This window comes from Rattus norvegicus, chromosome 1 (genome assembly GCF_036323735.1).
Source record: "Rattus norvegicus strain BN/NHsdMcwi chromosome 1, GRCr8, whole genome shotgun sequence".
NCBI lineage: Eukaryota > Metazoa > Chordata > Mammalia > Rodentia > Muridae > Rattus > Rattus norvegicus.
In genome coordinates, this window is record NC_086019.1 from 148,954,245 (window position 1) to 148,959,051 (window position 4,807).

The following is a 4,807-nucleotide window of genomic DNA, read 5'->3' on the forward strand; positions in this document are numbered from 1 at the left end:
CTTCTACAGATTCAACAGTCTGAAGGCCTCCAGACCTATTGTAGCCCATGCAAGTACAAGTCCATAAGCAGCACAAACCAATATATTTGTATATCACTAGAACCCAGTTTTCCCACAACAGCAAGTCCTAAATACACCAACACACCTGTAAATCAAAAAGTTTACCTAAAATCTTGTCATTTAAATAAAATAGAGCCATCAAGGAGATATAAATAACTCACTGAAAAAACTACAGGAAAATACAGATAACAAGGTAGAAACCTTAAAAGAGGAAACAAATAAATCCCTTAAAGAAATACAGGAAAACACAATCAGGCAAAAGAATTGTGTAAAACAGTCCAAGACTTCAAACTGGAAGTATAAACAATAAAGGAAATACTGATGTAGGCAAACCTGGAAATGCAAAATCTAGCAAAGAAGTCAGGAATTACAGACCTAAGTATCACCGACAGAATACAAGAGATAGAAGGGAGAATCCCAGGTATAGAAATACCATAAAAGAGATCAACACAATTGTTAAATAAAGTTCAAATCATGAAACTCCTACCCCAAAACATCCAGAAATTTAGGAGAGATTGAAAATACCAAATCAAATAATAATTGGAATAAAAGAAAGTGAAGAGTTGCAGTTCTAGGGCTTGGAAAATGTTATTAAGAAAAGCATAGAAAAAAACCTTCCCCAACCTAAAGAAAGAGATGACCAAAAAGGTACATAATGCCTATAGAACACCAAGCAAAGGGACCAGAAAAGCAAATCTTCTTCACACAGAACAAATAAAGAATACTGAAAGCTGCAAGGATAACGGTCAATAACATACAAAGGTAAGCCTATCAGGTTACACCAGATTTCTCAGCAGAGTCTATGAAAATCAGAAAAGCCTGGTCAGAAGTCATGTAGACACTGAAAGAACACAAATACCAGCCCAGGCTACTATACCCAGGGAATTTTCAATCAACATAAATGGAGAATAGAAAATATTGAGGACAAAACCAAATCCAAACAGTATCTATTTAGAATACAGCCCTACAGAGCATCCTAGAAAGAATACAAATGGAAGATACCTATATGAAAGAAAAGCCAAAATATTAAGCATCTCACAACAAAGCAAAAAGGAGAGAATCATAAGCCCATAAGGCCACCTAGAATATCAAATACAATGGGAGCCAACTGCCATCTGGCTTTAATATCTCTCAATATTAATGGACTCAACTCACAAAGAGATATAAGCTAACAGACTTGATATGGAAACAAGTCCAGCGTTTTGTTGCATACAAGAAACACATCTCATTAATAAAGACAGACACTATCTCAGAGTAAAAGGATGGAAAAAGTTCTTACAAGTAAACGGTCCCAAGAAACAAGCTGGAGTTGATATTTTAATATCCAATAAAATAAGCTTTCAACCAAAAGTTATCAAACAAGATGAATAAGGAGACTTCATATTAAGCAATGGGAAAATCCACCAAGAAAATGTTTCAATTGTGCAAAATATATGCCCCAAAAGCCAGAGCCCACACGTTCATAAATGAAACTTTACTAAAGCTCAAAACACACATTGAACCCCACACAATAAGAGGGGGATATTTCAAAAGCCCACTCTCACCAATGGACAGGTATTAAAAGAGAAACTAAACAGAGACAGAGTGAAACTAAAAAAGTTATGAACAAAATGGATTTAACAAAAATCTCCAGAATAGTTCACCCTAAAACAAAAGAATATGCCTTCTACTCAGCATCTCATGGAAACTTTTCCAAAATTAAACTTATAATTGATGACAAAACAATCCTCAACTGATATAAGAAGATTGACAATATCCCAGGCATCCTTTCAGACAACCATGGCATCAGGCTGGTCTTTTTTTTTTTTTTTTTGGTTCTTTTTTTCGGAGCTGGGGATCGAACCCAGGGCCTTGCGCTTCCTAGGTAAGCGCTCTACCACTGAGCTAAATCCCCAGCCCCCAGGCTGGTCTTTAATAACAGTAAAAACACCAGGAATCCAACATACACATGGAAACTGACCAACTCTCTACTCAGTTATAGCTTGGTCAGGGAAGAAATAAAGAAACTAGAAACATCCTGCAATTTAATGAAAATGTGGATAAATCATATCCAAATTTATGGGACATAATGAAAGCAATGGTAAGAGGAAAATTCATAGCACTAAGGGTACTGGTAAAGAGACAGGAGAGATCATCTACTCACGAATTAACAGCACAACTGAGACCTATAGAACAAAAGAAACAAACTCTACTAAGAGGAGTAGATATAGGAAATAGCCATGATCATAAATAAAATAACCAAATAGAAACAAAGAGAATAATACAAAGAATCAACAAAACCTAAAACTATTTCTTTGTGAGAATCAACAAGATAGATGAACCTCTAGCTAAACTACATAAAGGGCCTAGAGGCAGAATACAAATTAACAAAATCAGAAATGAAAAAAGAGACATAACAACAGAAATGGAGGAAATTCAAAAAAAAATCAGATCTTATTACAAAAGCCTATACACAACAAACCTGGAAAATCTAGATGAAATTCATGGCTTTCTAGACAGCTACAATATACTAAAGCTAAATCAAGAGCAGGTAAACTAGCTTTACAGGCCCATATTCCATAAGGAAATAGAAGAAATCATTAAAAACCTCCCAAACAAAAAAAGCTTAGCGCAAGATGGATTTAGTCCACAATTCTACAAGACCTTTAAGAAGACCTGATACCAATATTACTCAAACTACTCCATGAAAGTGAAAAAGAAGGAAGACTACATAATTCATGCTATGAAGCCAAGATTTCTGAGACTTATACCTCAGAAGAACCCAATCATAAAAGAGAACTTCAGAACAAACATGCTTAGGGGTATTGTTGCAAAAATACTCAATGATATTCTTGAAAACCGAATTCAGGAACACATCAAAACAATCATTCACCACACACAAGTAGACTTCATCCCAGGGATGCAAGGTTAGTTCAATATACCAAAATTCATTATTGCAATCCTTCATATAACCACACTCAAAGAAAAAAATCATATTACCATCTCCTTAGTTGCAGAAAAAGCATTTTACAATATTTTCAACAATACTTTATGTTAAAAAGTATTGAACAGATCAGGAATTCCAAACCCATGCCTAAACTTGCTGCAAACAAATAGCCAACATCAAATTAAATCGAGCGGTACATGAAGCAATCCCACTAAAATTGGGGACAAGACAAGGATGCCCATTCTCCCTATATCTATTCAATATAGTACTTGAAATGCTAGCTAGAACAATAAGACAACAAACAGAAATCAAGTGGATACAAATTGGCAAAGAAGAAATAAAGGTATTAGTATTTGCAGGTGATATGACAGTATACAAAAGTGAATGCCAAAATTCTACCAGAGAACTTCTCCAACTGATTAATCACTTCAACAAAGTGGCAAGATAGAAAATTATTTCAAATAAATCAGTAGCTTTTTATACAAATGATTAACAGGATGAGAAAGAAATTAGGAAAACAATTCCCTTCACAATAGTCAAAAATAATATAAAATATCTTGCAGTAACTCTAAACAAAGCAGTGAAACATCTGTATTACAATTACTTTTTTTTTTTTGGTTCTTTTTTTTTTTTTTCGGAGCTGGGGACCGAACCCAGGGCCTAGTGCTTCCTAGGTAAGCACTCTACCACTGAGCTAAATCCCCAGCCCTGTATTACAATTACTACAAGTCTCTCAATCAAGAAAATGAAGATCACAGAAAATGGAGATATTTCCATTGTTCATTGATTCGCGAAATAACATTTTAAAAATGGCCATCCTACCAAAGCAATCTACAGATTCAATGCAATCCCCAACAAAATCCCAACACAGTTCTTCAAAGATATGGAAAAACCAATTCTCAAAATCATCTGGAAATGAAAAATCCAAACCAAACCAAAACAAAACAAAACAAAAAACCCAGAAACCTAAAATAAACCAACAAACAAACCAAGAGAATATGTGACAAGATTTCTTAAGAATATAAGAACGACTGGGGGAATCAATATCTCTGACCTGAAGCTATTCTACAGATAGGTAGTGATAAAAAAACTACATGGTATTGGTAGAGAAACAGAGAAGTTGATCAATGGAATAGAATTGCAGTCCCAAAAATAAAACTACACATTTACACACACATGATCTTGACAAAAAAGCCAAAAATATACAATGGATAAAAGAAATAATCTTAAATAAGTAGTGCTTGTCTACGTGGCTGTCTCTATGTACAAAAATGAAAATAGATGCATATTTATCACCTTGTAAAAAGCTCAAATCCAAGTCATTGAGGACATCAAAGTAAAACCAGATACACTGAATCTAATAGAAAAGAAAGTAGGTAAGAACCTTGAACTCATTGGCTCTGGGGAAATTTCCTAAACAGAACTTGAATGGCTCATGCTCTAAGATCAAGAAATGATAAATGGAACCTCATGAAACTGCCAAGCCCCTGTAAGGTAAAACACCTAGTCAATAAGACAAATCAGCAATGTACAAACTTGGAAAACTATCTTCACTAACCTTAGATCCTATATAGAGCCATTCCCAAAATATGTAAAGAAATCAAGAAGCTAACCACCACAAAACCAAACAACCCAATCAAAACATGGAGTATAGAACTAAACTGAGTATTCAAAACAGAGTAATCTCCAATGGCCGAGAAACAACAAAAGAAATGTTCAAAGATGTTAGTGATCAGGGTAATTTAAATCAAAATGACCCTGAGATTCTACTTTTCACCCATCAGAATGGCTAAGATAAAAAAATCAGGTGACAACACATGT